At 39.6% G+C, this 13,587-nt stretch overlaps 2 protein-coding genes across 2 annotated transcripts in view; both read right to left on the bottom strand.

Annotated features, from left to right (window-relative positions):
- The window catches only part of LOC100537840 (E3 ubiquitin-protein ligase rnf213-alpha-like), a 107,232-nt gene extending 107,033 nt beyond the window's left edge, over window positions 1–199 (bottom strand). The window contains exon 1 of the mRNA XM_087245245.1: window positions 37–199. The gene's annotated coding sequence lies outside the window, so the exon portion shown is untranslated. The remainder of the gene's footprint in view (window positions 1–36) is intronic.
- Window positions 1–13,587, bottom strand: part of prkcab (protein kinase C, alpha, b) — a 624,299-nt gene that overhangs the window by 7,037 nt on the left and 603,675 nt on the right. The gene's annotated exons all lie outside the window — the stretch shown is intronic.

Raw genomic sequence — 13,587 nt, 5'->3', positions numbered from 1 at the left:
ACTACCAGCAAGCCGAGTGTCAGGGTTTTGTCTTACCTAAAGCAGGTGTGCGTTGTCACAGAGCATGCATGTCACCGGACCATCATCGTGTATTTGACACAGCTACTCTGAGCAGATCTGACCGCGTCTCTGCTTCTCATGCAAGAAAGCTAACCTTGCTGAAGAAGAGCCCGGGCACTTGCATCTCAGAACTTTCGATTCGTGAGAAATGGGCGTGATGGTTATAAAATGTACTTACATCCAAAACCAAAAGCAGACAACACATTGCAAGCTGGCAATAAAAAAAAAAAAAAAAAAAAAAAATATATATATATATATATATATATATATATATATATATATATATATATATATATATATATATATATATATATGCTATATAAATATGTGAAAATGTCCTTACTCTGTTAAACATCAATTGGAAAATATAAAAAAATAAAATAATAATAATAATTCAAAGGGTGGCTAATAATTCTGACTTCAACTATATATATATATATATATATATATATATATATATGAAAACAGAAGTTTACATACACTTTATAAAAAGGAACATTACCTTTTTTTTATGTCTGATGGTAAATCAAACTAAACGTTAGAATTAGGACGTTAGGATTACCTAAATGATTTACATTTGCTAAATGCCAGAATAATGAGATTTTTAAATTTCTAGACAGTCAAAAGTTTACATACATTTCCTTGGTGTATTTTTTTTAGCTTTGCTTTTAAACTGTATAATTTTGGTCAAATGTTTTGGGTCTCCGTCCACAAGCTTCTCACAATAATCTGTTGGAGTTTTGGCCCATTCCTCCTGACAGAATTGGTGTAACTGAGTCAGATTTGTTAGCTGTCTTGCTTGCACAAGCTTTTTCAACTCTGTCCACACATTTTCTATAGGATTGAGAGCAGGGCTTTGTGATGGCCACTCCAAAACATTCACTTTGTTTTCCTTAAAGCACATTATAACTAATTTGGCAGTATGCTTGGGGTCATAGTCTGTTTGGAAGACCCATTTGTGGCCAAGTTTTAATTTCCTGGCTGATGTCTTGAGATGTTGCTTCAGTGTTTCTACATAATGTTCTTTCTTCATGATGCCATCTATGCTGTGAAGTGGACCAGTCCCTCCTGCAGCAAAACAGCCACACAACATGATGCTGCCGCCCCCATACTTCACAGTTGGGATGGTGTTCCTAGGCTTGTAAGCTTTCCCCTTTGCCCTCCAAATGTAACACTGGTCATTATGGCTAAACAGTTCAATCTCAGTTCCATCAGACCACAGGACATGTCTCCAAAAATTATTCTTTTTCCCAGTGTAATTTAGCAAGTTGTTATCTGGCTTTTTTTTTGTTGTTGATTCTGGCTTGTTGATTTTCCTATGTTGTCACACAAGGAAGCAGTGTGTCTACAGTTGTGCCTCCAATTAACTCAAATGTTGTCAATTAGCCAATCAGAAACTTCCAAAACCTTGACACCATCATCTGAGCTTTTTCAGAGGCAGAATAATCTTAATGTATGTAAACTTGACTTTCAAGAAAAGTTATAACAATTTCTCAACAAATACCTCTCTCATTATTCTGCTATAAAGCAGAACAGAAACACATTTGATAACCCTAACTTACCTAAAAGAGAACAAGTTTAGTCACATTTTGGTTTCAACTGTAAATATATATATATATATATATATATATATATATATATATATATATATATATATATATATATTAGTTCATATAAACATTGTCATATTTTCTAATTTGTAAAATGTTACAAATCAACTAAATATGCTTATAACGATTATTTTAAACCGAAAATTATTGCAATTAAATATTAATATTTTCACACTTGATCTTGCCTTGAGCTTGTCTTGCTTATTACATTAATAAACTTTTGCAAGATCTACTCCCTCCTGATTGAGTGTTGCCACATACCCAGTTGTCCCTAGAGCTGGTTTCTTTGTGGTTTATGGTTTTATGGTTTCACGGTAAGTTTTACTTTTACTGAAGTCTAGTTTCATTTTTCATTTTATAAGTTCAAATAAAGCTCAAGAGAAGGGGGGAGGGGGACTATTCATTTGGAGTGACAGGCCCTAAACTTTAGTTTAGTATGCTTCTGTTAGAAAGGCCCTTTATAAACACTTTAAAAGTGTTTAATAATTGTTTTACACTTATACTTATAAGTGTATAAGTGCTCTCTTTAGCTCTCGGCGAAGGCGGTCACTCTTCCTCCTGCTCCGTCCCATATCTCTCCCTGCTAACACCGCTTGTCTCGTCTTATTCTATCTCTGAGGCTCTCAGTGTCCTGCTATCCAAACGAAAAGGAATTATGGATATGATCTACTGGTCTCTGAATGCAATTGACACTATCTTCTCAACGAGATCGCTGGGTTCCGGGGAACTTATGCGGGGCCCTGGGATATCGGAAACTGATAAAAGCGGTCAGCGCAGCTCAAAACCCCACCAGGCTGGCCGGCTTGATTGAATCACTGATGGGTAGGGTCGCGAATCAGACAAGGGTCCTTGACCGCAAATTGGAAACCATCGAGGTGAAATCAATGACTGTAAAAAATATGGACGACGCGACAGCCCCTTTTCCCATTGAACGCCTTGAGGGCAAAACGCCTGCTTGACGGGCACAAACTGTCGCAAAAGACTGCTGAAATTGGAGCCTTGACATGCGCAGAAGGATTGTCTGATGGAGCCAGAGGAGGAGCCGCGAAAATGAGTGGAGTCGAGCTTCCAACCAAACGCTTTATGTAAAATCAACCACGCCCCCCAAACTTCTCAGCATGCGTTTGCTGTCATATCAACACAAATGGATGTAATAACATTAACAAATATGAGGGTTTTATATATTCAATCGCGGCAGCTCCGGGCCGCAGCGCATAACATACTTGCGGCGTCGCAGGCTGATTCCGGCTCGCATGCGGCAGCGCCGGCTCGCTCTGCCACCGCATCTGGCTCGATTGACTCAGGCTGGAATCGGGCAGTGAGTCCAGGCATCCAGAGTAGGTCCAGCAGAGGTAGTCAGTCTGAGCTCTGAGGGGTAAGTCTCCGTCAGGCGAGAATCTAGCTGAAACTGGCTCGAGTGTATTTTGCTATCTGGGTGGCTAGGCGTACGTGTATCAGCAAACTAATAAAGCCCGAAAAAAGCCCTGACCTTAGCAAATAAACAGTTTCCACCAGGATCATGTATGTCAGAAACTGAAGTTTACTGCTGAACTCATTTTATCATGGTAAAATAACACGGAAATCGAATAATAACACTTTAGTCTCCTGCCGAAGCTCAGACGCGCTGCTTTGAGAAACTGTCAATCACAGCTGTCAATCACGATGACACGCCCAGCATTAAATTACTGCTAAAAACAAACTGTTTACAAAAATGAAGATCTGCACCTATTTCAGCACAATAACCAGTGCCTTAATCCACCAGAACCATCTTTCGGGACATTTTATTGCAAGTGTAATCATTTTTTTTATTTGGGCTCAAGTCTCCTTCATTAACACGGAGGAGGCGGGCTTTATGACTTGTACTGCAGCCAGCCCCCAGGGGGCGATCTAATGGCCGAGACCTTCACTTAAACGCAGGCTTGCGGCACACTTGGGTGAAATTAGCGGCTCTGCAACAAATTTTAGCCAGATCGGGAGACGAGTGATGGACATTAAATATCTGTGAAATTGGCAGGTATTGATCTAAAATTGAAATTTGTCGGCCTTGGCTGGAAGCAAACAAATCTGGTTCCCCGGGGCTGGGGGATAGCGAGATATGCTGAGGCTCTGAAATTCCTGAAACCCTCCCAAGGACACCTGCTGGACTCTGCGGGCTCACACACACATAGACAAACATATCTACAGATAAACACTCACCACCGATCCCCATCCAAACGCCTTCGTGTGCTTTCACCCAAGAGGGGCGTGGGCGGGGCTGTGACTTGCGCCATTTATGGCTGCTGGACCAGCTGGATACCCACACTCGTCAGATTGTTCTTCCATTGTTCTTCCCCCATGTCAATGTTGTGTCCTGCTGATGTGCTCATGCTAAGATAGGGCTGTTTTTCTCCATTTCTCCCTTTGTCCTAATCAAGGGCAAGCTGAGGGTTTTTTTTTTTTTTTTTTGTGCCTAACTGTCCAGATGTATCTTACTTTGTTTCTGAATGCTACCTCCTGTGACCTGTCTCCCCCAAAATTGTGATGTTTGTGTGTGGTCGGGGAGGTTCCATTTCACTATACGAAAGTGTATGTGACAAATAAAGGCCTGATTTGATTTTGATTTGATTGATTTGATTTATAATGTGACATTTAACATTATTTCATCTGTTTTTTCAGCTCATTTTATTTTACTCACTACTTTTATTCCATTATATTATATTTCATAATGTTTTATTATTATTGTTTTCTTTTTATTGAACTCTTGCCTGTACTTTTCCTAAAAAGTGCTTTAATAATAAACTTAGCCTTATAGTCACCTAAATTAGTATGAATCAAATCAAATAGCTTTATATTTTGTGCTATTCCCGGCTTAAGGTCTTTCGCAAAACCTTCCCCAATCGCTTTGCTCCCCATGCTTTCCTGTCTGTAATCTCCACTCGGTAACACTTTACAATAAGTTCATTTATTAATGCATTTACTAACATGAACTAATCATGAACAACCCTTGTACAGCATTTATTATTCATAACTGAACATTTACTAATGCATTATTAACATTCAAGTCCATGCTTGTTAACATTAGTCAATGCACCGTGAGTTAACGAGCTAACAATGAACTACTGTATTTTCATTAACTAACACTTACTAACATGAATAAATACTGTAGTAAATGTATTGTTCATTGCTTGTTCATGTTAGTAAATGCATTAATTAGTATTAACTAATAAACCTTATTGTAAAGTGTGACCCTCTACTCTTTTATATCCAAATAAAATGTGAAAATACACCCCCAACCCAATTTAAAAGATTAAATAAATCAATACAATTCTCAATCTTATTATTTAGTACTTCTGTTATTATATTTCTTACCTTTCCCATGTTCCCGCTTTTTAATACCACCACATTCATTCATTTTAATGTGCTCAATGTATTTGTTTTGTTGTATTTTTTCATAATAAAAAATATTAGAATATACTGTATATTATGATATATATTTATATATAATAATTTATACATGATGTTTATATACTATATAAACATCATGTGTTCATCAGTTTCATTTGTTTTTGTGTTTGTTTAAAGCCCCTGACACTATGCTGTCTGTGTCATCTGTTACAGAGCTCATGGTGAGCTGAAAGACATCTTGTATGCTTGAGGGGTCTGTGGCATTGGTAAAGTGAGGGTATACCATAAATGTTAAAGTTATATATATATATATATATATATATATATATATATATATATATATATATATATATCAGGGCTCAACAATAAGGACTGCCCGGTGGCCCAGGGCCAGCGTGAGAGACGCTTGGGACAGTAGACAGGATAATTACTGGCCCGATTGGGACAGTGCTGCCACTGCAACATTTAATTGGTCTGCGACTATTTGTCAATTGCGTGCATTTTAAGTTTAGTCTTCAAATACTGCCTTCTCTGTGATGTCGTTAACATCATATTGCTTTTTGGTTCCTCTTGTCTGATTTGATGTTTTGAGCATGCAATTTTTTTCCGTAACCTGGTAAAAGCCAGTACAGCGAAGAAACAGCAACATGGCAGCAACATCAAATTATAAGGCTAAAACAAAATGTCTGTTTCTAACGTCTTGGAAGCAGACATTTACGTGTGAACAATGCGACACACAAATAAATAAAAAAAATACTGATAAAAAAAATGAAAAAAAGTGATGTTTTGCACGGTTTGCCATCAGTTTGACAAGTCAGCCACCTTTTGTTAAATAATTTCGAACCACAATAAAATACCTCCACATTTTACCCTGCCCTTTTGTTTGGAAAACACTTTTATTAACATGTTTTTAAGTATTGAAATTCTAGATTATTTAAAATATGTGGCAAAAAATAGCTATTAACTTCCCTTTTTTTTTTTTGGTGGGGCCAGTAAAAATTTGGTAGGACAAGTAAAAATCTGAACCACTGGCCCGATCGGACCAGTATAAAAAATCCTTAGCGTTGAACCCTGTATATATATATATATATATGTATATTTATTTATTTATTTATTAAAAAACACTTTCGTCTTTGCCTATGAGCTCCAACTTTTTCAGGTTGGAGGTTCTTTGCCATTTGCCGTCATCTGATCTTTAGCTCCCTCCACGGATTCTCATTTAAATTTAAGTCAGGACTTATTCTTGGATGTGGTGTGGAGGTGCAATCAAGGTGAATGATCTAAATTGGCTGAACATTATTAAAAGTGCTGAGTCGGATTGGTTTCAGGCTGGTTCATGTGGAGGAGATCATTAGAGAAAAAAACTCATGTGGAGATCAGGACAATTATGAATAACGTCTTGCACACTTTGTACTTTGGATAATCTTTAGAGGTACAGTTGGTTTTATATTCGCACATTCTGTCATTTAGCTGTCTCTATTTTGTTTACCATGTTACTTTGAATATTCGATTGGAATTAGCATGCAAGTAGACTTCTAAACAACATTAACACTCTACACCAGGGGCGGACTGGCCATCTGGCAATTCTGGCAAATGCCAGAAGGGCCGGACCATTTTTTAAATGTGGGCCGGTCAGCTATTTATTTATTTATTTATTTATTTATTTATTTAATTTTTTCATATATATTGTTTTTTAAATGTAGGCAGCTTTTATCTTGTGCGAGATGTGAATATTATGATGATGATGTTGATAATAGTAAGAATAATAGTAAATGTTAAGCATTGGCCCAATCAGCAACAACCGTCTGGTTTCGAGATGGGCCGTCCAATCTGAGGTTTGACATAATCAAAATTTGGCAAGAATGTCAAACAAACAGTAAGTGCAACACAAGCTAATTATCAGAGATGGACCATAAAAAGGGAAAGGCAGTCAAGTCAGACATTGCCAATTACATAAAATTAACTGAACTAGTCTCGAAAGGGGGCAGTGCAGTGGCGCAGTAGGTAGTGCTGTCGCCTCACAGCAAGAAAGTTGCTGGTTTGAGCCTCCTCTGGGACAGTTGGTGTTTCTGTGTGGAGTTTGAATGTTCGTGTGGGTTTCCTTCTGGTTTCCTTCACAAGTCCAAACACATGCTATAGGTGAATTGGGTAGGCCAATTGGGAATTGGGTAAGCCAGGGGCGCAACTACACATTTACTGAGGGGTATGCGGGTTCAAATTTTGTGTGATCCCTCTTATTTTGGCAAACTAATAATTAAATTAATTAATTAATAATAAATGAAGGAAAATTTTCAGATTATGCTTATAACTTTTGACATTATGTATGATTTGACAGTTTATTTTGATAAAAATAAAAACAAATCTAAACAGTTACATCTACATGAACACTTTAGGCTGTGTGACTGCATGTTATTGTGTTAAATGATTTTGAATTAAACAATAACAATGTTATATTTGTATAAAATGCAAAATAATGTTTTTTAACAAAACATATTTATTTATTTTTATTATTTAAAACTTTTAATAAGGATATTTTTAAAAATAGTTTTGGCACAATGGCGCCCCCCCATGTGTGGCGCCCTATGCGCCGCATATACTGCATACCCCCTTACTGGGGTAAGCCAGTAATGGGTTGCAGCTTTGAGGGCATCCACTGTATAAAACATATGCAGGATAAGTTGGCGAGTCCCAGATTAATAAAGTGACTAAGCCGAAAAGAAAATGAATGACATGATTGCATATATAAATGGGTTGTTTTTGTTTCAGTCACATACATTAAATGTTTAAATATCTCTTAAATATGGTACTGCTTATATAATTTTACCATCTGTACACACATTTAAGTAGTGAATATGCGTGTCCTTGGGTGGGGCTGTGTCAGTGTGGTAATGTGGGCTGCTGTGGCTACAATGCCAGCGCTGATTTTTAGTCCCAGTCCGCCCCTGCTCTACACTTATCTAATTTACTGTGAACAGTGTTGTACTTTGATAGTTATTGGCTGCTAATATGATTTCCCTATTTGGAATTTGCAAAGAATACTTTTCTGAACTTATATTATTAAGGAGAATGTCTGAGTTTCCTAATATAAAACCAACTTCACCTGTATGGATAATCTGAGGAGCAATCATAGCAATATATTGCAGCAGCCGAGATGTTTACACAACACGCTTGTTATGATTTCTTCCATAAGACTATATAACACACATACTGTAGCTTCCTTTTTTTATTATTTTTTTTATTTTATTTTTTTGTTTATTTTATGATATTAAAGAAAACTACAGGAAAATACATAATTATATTTTGTATTTTTAAATATCTTATTCAGTATTGCAGGTATTTTTCTTTGTGGGGACAAAAAAAATCTACAAATTACTGGTATTAAGGCTAAATAATAATTATTTTAAATAAAAAATAATAAGAACATTTGGTGTCCTGTTAAAGCCATGATATTGGTTAACCTTCTGATGATGGTTTCCATGGTATAAACCATGGAAACAGTGCACAATCATGTGGAAGCAGTAGTCATAGCCCCTAGAATTTTTGTTTCAAAAGCCCCTAGCTTTTAGTTGCATTGCTAAAAATAACCTAATGTGAAAACACATGGATTGGACCACTAGAGAAAATAATAGGGAAGGAATACTGAAACAGGCAGTTTTGTGAATCTAATTCCATCATGGATCTGAGCATGGAGAGAGAAGCTGCACTTTCATTTGTTTTATTAAACAAGCAACTGTTTGGATATTTTGTAGGGGGACCAACAATTTTAACCCAAAAGTGACCGATCTGTCAGATGAAGAAAAGCCGTAGTCAGAGTTTTGATTAAAAGATGCTTACTGAAGATAGTTTGCTATTTCATTAGCAGAAGCCAGCTTCAGCACTCACAAAGAGTTTGTAGGTCGCTCTTCTTAAAATTTCAAAACAACAGCAAATATACTCTCACATAACATTATTAACTGCGTCATACTATACATATGGGGCTGTTAACCTGATTGGGGGCTGCATGGTGGCGCAGTGGGTAGCAGCAAGAAGGTCGCTGGTTTGAGCCTCAGCTGGCGTTTCTGTGTGTGAGTTTGCATGTTCTCCCTGTGTTGGCGAGAACATGTAAATGCGGGAAGATTCCTCCGAGTGCTCTGGTTTCCCCCACAAGTCCAAAAACATAGTGGTATAGGTGAATTGGGTAGGCTAAATTGTCCGTAGTGTATGTGTGTGAATGAGTGTGTGGATGTTTTCCAGTGATGGGTTGCAGCTGGACGGGCATACACTGCGTAAAACATATGCTGGATAAGTTGACCCCAGATTAATAAAGGGACTAAGCCAAAAAAAAAAAAAAGAAATGAATGAATAACCTGATTGGTTAAAACACAAGATATTTATTCATTCATTCATTTTCTACTGCTTTTCAGGGGCCGGATCACGGGGGCAGCAGTCTTAGGAGAGAACCCCAGACTTCCCAGACACTTCCTCCAGCTTTTTTTGGGGGATCCTGAGGCTTTCCTAGGGCAGCTGAGAGACATAGTCCCTCCAGCATGTCCAGGGTCTTCCCTGAGGCCTCCTCCCGTTGGGACAAGTCTAGAACAACTCCCTAGGTAGGCATCCAGGAGGCATCTGAAACAGATGTCCGAGCCACCTCAGTTGACTTCTCTCGATGTGGAGGAGCAGCGGCTCTACTCCGAGCTCCTCCCAGGTGTCAGAGCTCCTTGCCCTATCTATAAGGGTGCGCCCTGCCACCCTGCGAAGGAAACTCATTTCGGCCGATTGTATCAGAGATCTTGTTCTTTCGCTCATGACCCAAAGCTCATGACCATAGGTGACAGTAGGAACGTAGATTGACCGATAAATCGAAAGCTTTGCCTTTCAGCTCAGCTCCTTCTTTACCACAGCAGACCGCTACATCCATTGCATTACTGCTGAAAGTGTTAAGTTAACTCAATGGATTTGTGTGGGGTCAACATTAATGAATTATGTGGCACCCTGCATTTTTTATGTGTAATATTGATCTACCTTTCTACATTTTGCATTTACATTTTTCTACATCTGATGCCTGCCACCAAACTAATACATATAGTACAGGAATGGTGCTCAGAGAATTCAAACATTTAAAGAGCCCATATTATACATGAAATAGGGTCATATCTTGGTTGTAAGGGTCTCCAACAACAGTTTAATATGCATGCAAGGTCAAAAAACACTTTCATGGTCTTATAATCTGCATTTATTTTTACCTAATTATCCCAGCGACTCCCGTATGAATCGTCCAGTGATTTATTTGTTCCCAAACCCCTCCTAGCTGCCAGTGGGTCAATGTAAATACAGACTATGGACTTGAAAATACAGACGACTAACTATTTTATTGAGCTAAAACTCCAAAAACTGTCGAGGAGATCTCCTAGCTTCTCACTCTGCTCTTTTCACACACACACACGCACTTAACCCTGCTCCGGACGACAACGCGTGCGCGCACACACACAAACACACACACCTCCGGACGACAGCGCGCGCACACGCACACACAGACACACACACTACTCCTCGTCCACGGAGCTCCGTTAACAAAGCAGCACGTGTCGCGTTTTTAACGTGACTTTGCACGTGATAATAGAATATAGCCAGTTAACCTGATACAGTACACTCGGTTACAAGTAACAAATCACAACTAAATACATTTGCAAGCTAGAGTCAACGAGGCAACAACTTTAATCGCACGTACTTACACTTGAGAAATGGAGGAAGAAAAATCCATCCTGACGTCCAGCATTAAGTTACTCTTTACTGATCCTTCCTTTAACAAACGCTGATGAAGTATTCTTTGTAGCATGTAGTTTCCAGAAGTTTCCAGTAGTTTCCAACTGCTTGGCTATGATGCTGATGTTTCATCTTTGGGTAGAGACTCAATATATCCATGTGCAGTGTGACTTCAATCGACCGGCATGTTTGTGTGTGTGTGTGTTTGTGGGTGTGTGTGTGTGTGTCTGGGTTTCTGCGTCAGAGGGGGGGCCTCAGGTTTGAAATCTCCCGGGTTTGCGCGTGCACGTGAATAACTTGGTTTCGTTCGTACATCATGGTGAAACACCTAATGAATCGGTATCAAGGCGACTCGTTTGAAGCACTATGAGTCGACTCTTTTATAGATGAATCAACCGTTTTAAACACTGTACACTAACAGATTTAAGCCTTAGCTGGATACTTCACTTCACTTAGAGCTGTGTTACACACTACATGGAGGGGAATTTTCAAAAACCCATAATATGGGCTCTTTAAATGAAATGTCTGTCATTTCTCTGTTGGCTTAATGTAAATAAAAGCTACCCTAGAAACGAAATATCCTGCTGCATTTACTGTAGATGAAATGTCATGAAGCAACACAAAGGTGAGTAAATCATCCACAGAACAATGCATTTAATCTTGTTAGGACAGCTGCTTGGAGAACAACAGTGAGGCTCATCAGATTACACACAATACTTTCCTTTAAAATAAACAATACTCAGTGGAGAGCTGTGTTAATTATTGTAAAACATTTTGATGGCCTCCTGACCATTAAGAAGAAGGAGGCAACAAACTTTTAATGATCCCTTGTGGCGACTGCCGCTCAAACCAACCTTGTTGACAAACAGCCCAAGTAGGTATTGCATTAAATGTGGGAGGAATTTATAAGTAGGCTGGATTACTAAAACACAACAGGTTATTGAGAGGTAGGGTTTAGGGTTGTGGTAAGTGAAGACAATAAATTAAACACAACAGGTTACTGTGAGGTTGCATTTAGGGTTGTGGTAGGTGTAGACGTTACTAAAACACAACAGGTTACTGTGAGGTTGGGTTTAGGGTTGTGGTAAGTGTAGACATTAATGAAACACAACAGATTACTGTGAGGTTGGGTTTAGGGTTGTGGTAGGTGTATACATTAACAAAGCAACAGATTACTGTGAGGTTCCCTGCTGAAAAATCCAGCTTAAACCAGCCTATGCTGGTTGGCTGGTTTTAGCTGGTTGAACAGCCTGGTTTTAGAGAGGTTTTGGCCATCTCCAGGCTGGTTTCCAGCCATTTCCAGCCTGGTCTTAGCTGGTCAGGCTGGAAAATGACCAGCTAAATCCAGCTAAAACCAGCTGGATCAGCCTGGTTTAAGCTGAACATGGCTGGTTTTGGCTGGGTTCCCAGCCTGGCTAGGCTGGTCAAGCTGGTTTTAGCTGGATTTAGCTGGTCATTTTCCAGCCTGACCAGCTAAGACCAGGCTGAAAATGGCTGGAAACCAGCCTGGAAATGGCCAAAACCCCTCTAAAACCAGCCTGGTTGACCAGCTAAACCAGCCAACCAGCCTAGGCTGGTTTAAGCTGTTTTTTTAGCAGGGTTGGGTTTAGCGTTTTGGTAGGTGTAGACGTAACTAAAACACAACAGATTACTGTGAGGTTAGGTTTAGGTTGGTGTAGGTCAGGGGTGTCAAACTCAGGTCCTGGAGGGCCGCAGCCCTGCACAGTTTAGTTCTAACCTTGCTCAACACACTTACCTGCAGGTTTCAAACCAGCCTGGAGGACTCAATTAGTTTGATCAGGTGTGTTTAATTAGGGTTGGAACTAAACTGTGCAGAGCTTCGGCCCTCCAGGAATTGAGTTTGACACCTGTGGTGTAGGTGTATACATTACTAAAACACAACAGGTTACTGTGAGGTTGGGTTTAGGTTGGTGTAGGTGTAGACGTTATTAAAACACAACAGGTTACTGTGAGGTTGGGTTTAGGGTTGTTGTAGGTGTAGACGTTAATAAAACAACAGATTACTGTGAGGTTCCCTGCTGAAAAATCCAGCTTAAACCAGCCTATGCTGGTTGGCTGGTTTTAGCTGGTTGAACAGCCTGGTTTTAGAGAGGTTTTGGCCATCTCCAGGCTGGTTTCCAGCCATTTCCAGCCTGGTCTTAGCTGGTCAGGCTGGAAAATGACCAGCTAAATCCAGCTAAAACCAGCTGGATCAGCCTGGTTTAAGCTGAACATGGCTGGTTTTGGCTGGGTTCCCAGCCTGGCTAGGCTGGTCAAGCTGGTTTTAGCTGGATTTAGCTGGTCATTTTCCAGCCTGACCAGCTAAGACCAGGCTGAAAATGGCTGGAAACCAGCCTGGAAATGGCCAAAACCCCTCTAAAACCAGCCTGGTTGACCAGCTAAACCAGCCAACCAGCCTAGGCTGGTTTAAGCTGTTTTTTTAGCAGGGTTGGGTTTAGCGTTTTGGTAGGTGTAGACGTAACTAAAACACAACAGATTACTGTGAGGTTAGGTTTAGGTTGGTGTAGGTCAGGGGTGTCAAACTCAGGTCCTGGAGGGCCGCAGCCCTGCACAGTTTAGTTCTAACCTTGCTCAACACACTTACCTGCAGGTTTCAAACCAGCCTGGAGGACTCAATTAGTTTGATCAGGTGTGTTTAATTAGGGTTGGAACTAAACTGTGCAGAGCTTCGGCCCTCCAGGAATTGAGTTTGACACCTGTGGTGTAGGTGTATACATTACTAAAACACAACAGGTTACTGTGAGGTTGGGTTTAGGTTGGTGTAGGTGTA

This window comes from Danio rerio, chromosome 3, assembly GCF_052040795.2.
Source record: "Danio rerio strain M-AB ecotype USA chromosome 3, GRCz13ab, whole genome shotgun sequence".
NCBI classification, from domain to species: Eukaryota; Metazoa; Chordata; class Actinopteri; order Cypriniformes; family Danionidae; genus Danio; species Danio rerio.
Note: the sequence above shows the minus strand (reverse complement) of the source record. Positions and strands in the feature narration are given on the sequence as shown.